This window comes from Rhineura floridana, chromosome 4 (assembly GCF_030035675.1).
Source record: "Rhineura floridana isolate rRhiFlo1 chromosome 4, rRhiFlo1.hap2, whole genome shotgun sequence".
NCBI lineage: Eukaryota > Metazoa > Chordata > Lepidosauria > Squamata > Rhineuridae > Rhineura > Rhineura floridana.
In genome coordinates, this window is record NC_084483.1 from 39,860,885 (window position 1) to 39,868,346 (window position 7,462).

The 7,462-nt window shown below is 42.5% G+C and overlaps 1 long non-coding RNA gene across 1 annotated transcript; it reads left to right on the forward strand.

Annotated features, from left to right (window-relative positions):
* The first annotated feature begins 5,578 nt into the window (after window positions 1-5,578).
* Window positions 5,579-6,735, forward strand: LOC133384315 (uncharacterized). Its single transcript, XR_009762501.1, has 2 exons — window positions 5,579-5,771; window positions 6,506-6,735. It is a non-coding gene; the product is annotated as an uncharacterized LOC133384315 (long non-coding RNA).
* The last annotated feature ends 727 nt before the right edge of the window (window positions 6,736-7,462 follow it).

Sequence of the window (7,462 nt, forward strand, 5' to 3'; positions counted from 1 at the left end):
TGGATTGTATTCAAAGTGTAGCAGTGCTTCCATTTCCTCTCCCCGTGCACCCCCAAAATCTTCTCCAGAGAATCCTAAACACCCCCTGGAGAGGGGGGCATAGGAATGCTGGATACGGCCCACTGTTCTTATCTAACCCCATGTTGTTGCTTTGGCCTTCTCTAGTAATGTGCACAAGTTACTGGGAAAAGTATATGCTAACTCCTCTAAGGGAACTGGATGGCTAGAGAGTCTACACTGCTACTTTGGTAACCCACTAAGATCTCTTCCCTTTAAACACACTACTGTATTGCTACTCAGGTGGTGGCATCTAGCAATTCATGGGGTTGTTTTTAGCTGGATTTTAGTCCAAGTAGTGAAGATGGAGCAACTATAGGCACCCCTCTATTTTGACTTACTGTGGCTCTCTGGGTCCAGAGAGTGGGGAGCACAGAACTTTCCAAGGTCCTTATGTATGTACAGCTCCATAATAGAGTTGAGATGGCGTCACAATAAGGGTTTCTCATATACAGTAGGGCCCCGCTGTACAGTGATTCGCTAATGCGGCGGCTTTCAATTAGGGAAAGTCCCCGCATTAAGGCGCTTGTTCCGTTTTTACAGCGGTTTTTTCCATCGCGCGTCATTTTGACGTCATTTTTGTGCGACGCGTCCCATTATCGTCAATGGGTTTTGCTTTACGGCGATTTCCGCTTTACGGCGGGGGTCCGGAACAGAACCCACTGTATGAGCGGGGCCCTACTGTACAGGGGATATTTGTACTGTCAGTATGATAGAGGTGGCCAACTAGCAATCTGCGGGCCTTGGGAATGTCACTCTAGCTGCTGCACTCTGTGGTTGGAGCCTCTGAGCTTGAGGCATGTGCCTCTCCTCATTTTGTCATTGTCTTCTGTCTCACATGGATTCAGGAAAGGGCTGGAGTCCAGAGGCAGGAGTCAAATAATATGGGGAGTTGAGAGTTGTAATAAATGGATAAAATTAGATTTTCATTCTGTGGTTTATATTAATGGATCATGGCATGAGAACCTGAAAAGCGCAGACCTCTGGGATACAGCCCTCACGTTGACCCCAAGTTACAGGATTCTCAGAACTGGCTTGCTGACTTCAGGAAGGCAAGTATTAACCAAGTTAACAAGTAATAAGGAAGGTTCCAAATTCCAGGTTTGCTCAGGAATAATCCTATCAACTAAACAATAGTCCACGTCTGAGGTAAGGCTTCAGTCAACACAACAAGACAGGAAGTGGCTTTATTTTACACTTACACATTTACTCCAAAGATTGCAGATATAGTTTTAACTTTCTATAGGTAAACAGACAGGACAAAGGAAATATTTCATGTACCAGATCACTCACCTGTATGCCTCCTCCCAATTTGTATGGAATGCAATGCAAACTCAAAATATATCTACGGTCGGGATTTTGGGGAGTCTCAGCAGCTCTAGGGGCCCCAACAACTGCCACATTCTATGCAACACTCCGTAAAATCATCTCAACATGCAGCTTGGACACCAGGCAAGGAAAGTGATAAGAATGATGTGCTTGGCCATGTGGCAACATGCAGGGGGGGGGGAGACTGACTCTCACCCAGCATATAATTCTTTACCATGACCTTGTGCCCTGATTTCTTTCAGGAAAGGTATATCTATGCATATTGCTTTCCTTCTTTCTCTCGTGTTAATTTATGCAATCTTGGAAGTGATTTGGACAGGGTTTCTCTTAGGCTCTTTAAATTTAAGGAATGAATGGTTGTGTTAAGATACAAGCCGCTCGCATTTGTATTGTAATTAAAACACTGTTTTTACTGTTTCCTCTTTCAATAAACCAACCTTTGTTTTACTTTTTGTGTGCTTCATTGGGACTGTGGGTGGATTCATACACACATAAGAACAATGTGCAGATTTTGATTCCAGCAAAAGATCCTGCTACGCTCTCAGGGGTTTACAGGTACACCCATAACAGAGCACAGGTGAAGCTGAACTTTCCCTTTCTCACACCTAGAAATGGCTTCTCCCTCAACTTATCTCTTCTTGCAACATCTCCGTCAGCGTACAAAGTCAGATGGAACTAAGGAATGAGTGTGTTTCATGAAAGATTATCTTAAGACAGACTGGAAGTGGTCCATTAACTTGAGAACTGGTGTAGCTTTGTGACTAAGGCTGCAATCCAATACATGTCTACATAGAAGTAACCTCCATTGGGTTTAATGGGACTTACTCCCAGGTAAGTGTGTATTGGTTTGCAGCGTAAACAGCTAAGCTCCGAATCAGGACTCTTATCTTTGCCTGAAATGGAAATGGACTGCCTTCAAGTCAATTCCAACTTATGGCGACCCTACGAATAGGGTTTTCATGGTAAGTGGTATTCAGAGGGGGTTTACCATTGCCTTCCTCTGAGGCTGAGAGGCAGTGACTGGCCCAAGGTCACCCAGTGAGCTTCCTGGCTGTGTGGGGATTCGAACCCTGGTCTCCCAGGTTGTAGTCCAGCACCTTAACCACTACACCACACTGGATCTCTTATCTTTGCCTAGGGATGAGCAAATCTGTCAGTTTTGGTTTCTCTGCATTTCTCATTTTTTCCAGTGTTAAGTTTAGTTTTAAACTTTAAACTTTAAATTGCTTTTTAATGTTTTTAAACCTTTTTTTTTAAATATGTTTTTAAAGCTTTTAAAATATGTTTTTAAAGATGTTTTGTTTTAATATGTTTTTAATGGTGGTTTTGTTTTAATACATTTTAAAGTCTGTTTTTATGATGTGTTAATGTGTTTTTACTGCTTTTGTTTGCCGCCCTGGGCTCCTACTGGGAGAAAGGGCGGGATATAAATCAAATAATAATAATAATAGTTCCCCAGTTTGTAATTTTTTTTAAAAAAAATGCATCAATATTTTAGTGCCAATTTCTCCTAATATACATTTATATGCCTGCATCTTCAGAGGCAGTATCCTTCTGAATACCAGTTGCTGAATACCAGGAGGGGAGGGAGTTCTTGCACTCAGGTCCTGCTTGTGGGCTTCCCCCAGGCATCTGGTTGGCCATTGTGAGAACAGGATGCTGGACTACATGGGCCTTTGGCCTGATCTACTGGACTCTTCTTACGTTCTTATGCCATTTTGGCTAATATACATATTTTTGCAGTGCACTTTCCCACAGAATGAATCATTTTTGCATGTTGTTTTCGCCAATATATACATTTTTATGCGCACATCACCCTAGTATATGCATTTTTGTACCCATTACTTGGCTGGAGAACCACACCGCAAAATTTGAAGAAGTGAATTTTGAAAGATGGCTGTATTTCAGTTCTTGCATTGTTTTTTTATTTTTATTTATTTCATTTATACCCCGTCTTTCTTTTCATGATGGAAACCCAAATCGGCTTACATATGGTTCCCAGGTGGTTTCCCATCCAGGCACTGACTAGACCTGACCCCTGGCCTCATGTGCCTTCAGACCATAGCCTGGGACTAGAGCAGCTAGTTCCTGGCAACCATTCTTCCCTCAGAAAGCAGACGTGATGGCAGTTAGAATCCGTGTGTGTAGATTCAGTTGCTCTGGGCTGGATTTGGCTGTGGACTAGCAGTTGCCTATCCCTGACCTGCTGTATCAAATATAGCATTTATCTTTGTTTCAGATGAGAATTTTGTGTATCCCATACTCTAGAGGGTGATAGGCCAGTACAGATGCTTTTGCTGCATGGTGACACTCCCAAGGTGGTGCGCAGATCTGTTCCTTTTGCAAGGTGGCCTGAAATAAAAAGTGGACTTGAAGAGACAAGCACACCTACTGATTAGCAGGAAAGCCATGACCCCATCACCTGAGGGGGCTGCTGAACTGTAAGCCACAGATACTTTCCATATCAGTTTGCACATTGCAATTGCTCATTCCACCTACCGGTTTAGTCAGGGACAGAACTAGTGAAGTGAGGAGAAAATGACAGAGGAGTTCAGGAAAATGAGAAAAAGACAAAGGAGAAGAGAAAGGTAACAGGGAGACTGACAAATACAGAATGAAAGGTGAATTGGAAATGACAGGACCTGGGAAAGATCAGCTTGGAAAGTGGAAATGGGGAACATGCACACAAAATAGATGGAAAATAGCGTTTAAAAAGGCAAAGGGGAATGGAGACAATGAACAGAATCCTGCAAGAAGTGGAGTGTGAAAGGGTGGACAAACTGAACCTAGATCACCTTGCAGAATGGCGAGCAGGATACGCTCAGGCTGCTAGAAGGGAGCGATGCACGTGGAGATCAAAACTGTGAATGGCTATATTCACTTTTTGAAACAGTTTTTCAAATGTTTATATCAGATGTAAAGAGGTCAGTGATAAATGTTTTCATAATAATCTGTGGTGCCTTCTTGCTTTTGAGGTGTCACTTTGGATTTGATAAATACTTGATCCAGGCTGTGGGTGGAGGAGTCATATGTTGTACCATTCACAGCATGCTTCTCTTTATGCAGGCCGAAAAGGCAGACCTGAGCAGTCTGATGGAAAAAGAAAGCATAGCTCTGCCAACTGTGGACATGAGAAATCATGGCAATTGGGAGAGCTATTAACAGCCCTATATCTTTGATAGAAGTCACCAAGTCCTTTAACCAGATGCTTACTTCCAGCAAACAACCCTGCTTAATATCAACTCTGCACCTTAATAATCAAGCAAATTACTTGAGGTTAAAATAAGAGGAACATTTAAAGGCAACAAAGCTGTCTTATACCAAATCTGATCATGGGTTCATCTAGTTCAGTATTTTCTACACTGGCTGGCAGCGGCTCGCCAGGTTTCAGACTAGAACTTTTCCCAGCCCTGCCTGGCATTGAACCAGGATCTTCTTCTCTCAATTGCTTGGGTGGGGGGACATCAGTTAGTAGCTGTTTCACACACGCATGCCCATCAGTGATACTCCCAAGTTGCAGTGTCTGAGTGACAAAGAGGCATGCGTGAAAGGCAAAATTAAGCGCCCTTAACTTTCTCCAGATTTTGATTGTAAAATGCTGTGCTGATGTTAATAACGACTCAGAATGAACAATGTGTAACTGCAGTGTAGAAGTTTATTTAAATTTATTTTATTTATTATTTTTATTTAATTTAATTTATATACCGCGCTAAGCGGTTGCCCCTTTTCTACACTGAGGTCAAAACTGCAACCCAGTGAAGCTCCTTGATATGTATGCGCAGTGGCAGCTGGTGGTTCCATGTCAGCGGAAGCACCTTGGACAGGACTAAAACCAAGAATGGATTCCACTGCCCCACTGACATGGAGCCACCCGCAGCCACTGTGCATAAAGATGGTGTGCATGTACAGCATCAAACAGAAAAGTCTCTTGTAATTTGAACATTGTTGCAAAGTGCCAGGAAACACCGTAGAAAAGACAGGAAAACATAGGATAGAAGCTGACGCCTTCACAGAGAGCGCAGTTCTGGAATCAAGTGAGTGTTGTGTTAATTAGTGTCCTTTTTATAACTAATGTCAAAATTCTTATCAGAGTGATCTTATTGCCGTTCATTACCAGGACAGCACTGATGTGGAGGTTTTTTTGTTTCTTTTTTTTAAAGATGTCATTTCCAGAGTACCCATAATACTGTGAATTCCTGCCTGTAAAGGGCGATCAGCATTATACTCGCATGGAATTATGGGATTCTTGTCAGCTGCAATTGAGTTTCCCTGAACTTGGCCTCCTGCCTTTGTGAAAGTGCCGGCACTGCCTTCCCTCCTCCGCAGCTAATCGTAAGCAGGGTCTTGGCCGCTGCTGATAATTCTTCAAGCACTCCTTCTGAACAGTATGTAGTACAAATGGCTTTCTTGAAAGGGCCCTTTAGAACGCATAGGAAAGTTGAAGAAAAGCATGCACTGTGCCTTGTAAAATCTGAATTTTCTCCGGAGCAAGGCCCCTTTCATGTTAACAGCCATATGTATGCACAAGTCAGGTTTTGCTGCTGCTGCTGCTGAACATTTCACAATGCTAGAGAGCACATGCATCTTGTTTTGATGTCTCAGGACCCAGTACATTTCATAAATGGGATGTTTGTTTCTGTAGTGCACATTCTCTTTAAGATGCAGGCCAGCTGGAGGAAAGCACACGTTTGAAGAGGCCTGCTGCTAACAGCTGTTTGGTTCCTGCAACTCGGGTTTAATTGTGCACAACCTCATGGACTCCACCTGCAATCAAGATTGAGTTTGCCCTGGAGGAATTATTATTTTAAAGGGCAGGAACATGTCTTTTTGGTAGTCCTGAGTTACCACTTAAGGTTTTAACAATTCTGAAGAGCCAGGCACTGCATTCTTCAGACTGCTGATGTAGTGTCCGAGGCTAAGAGCTATAAAATCAAATGCATGGTACACATTTTCTGCCTGCATTAATTAATTAATTAACTGTCCCACCAGTTGAGTCCAGAGGCCTGGGATTTTTAGAAATAAGAACCTGGACTGAGGCTATGGTTGTTAAACGAAGAGGTTTATTTCAGAGTACTTTCCTTGCTCACAGTTATATACAGACTGGTGTTCTTCTTTCCAGACTTCTCTGTCCTGGGGTGGACTACTCTGTGCCTGACCCAGAGACTTCTGGAGTCCTGGTCTGGATCAAGGAATGGATCTGCCATAGATACGATACCGGCCTTCCTCCCAAAGCAGCCCAGGGCAGCAAACACATCTATAATGAAAAATAAAATAAAAACGTATTTAAAACTTTTACAACCTGTTAAAATATCTAAGAACAATAAAGCACAATAAAATATCTAAGACAAATTTAAGAACAGATGTATCTAAATCATGCATCTGGAATAGGCCCGCCAAAACAGAAAAGTTATCAGCAGGCATCTAAAAGAGTACAGAGGTGGCACCTTCCTTATGTCAACAGGCAGGGAATTCCAAAGCACAGGTGCCGCCGTGCTAAAGTAATGACTCCTTACAAACACAAAAAGGACACTGCAGAGCACTTGTAAAAGTGCAAGTTCTGCAGATTGGAGTTATTGGATTGCCTGTCACTAAGAGGCAACAGGCAAGCTACTCTCCCTCAGCCTTAGACCCCTGCATCTGCAATATGACAGATAGTGATACCTTACAGCACAGATGGGCAACCTGAGGCCCTCCTGATGTTGTCAGGGATGGTGTTGTTGTTATGTGCCTTCAAGTCAATTATGACTTATGGAGACCCTATGAATCAGTGGCCCTATGAATCAGGGATGGTGGGAACGCTTTATCATCATCATCATCATCATCATCATCATCATTATTATTATTATTATTATTATTATTATTATTTGAATTTATATCCCACCCTTCCTCCCAAAAGAGCCCAGGATGGCAGATATTTATTTCTATATTTAGAGTTAAAATATTTATTATCCACTCTTAACTGCAATAGCAATCCCAGTATGGGTTACATAGTAGATTAAAATACTGCATATACAATGAAACAGGTGGGGAACTTTTAACCCTCCAGATGTTGCTGAACTACAATTCCCATCATCCC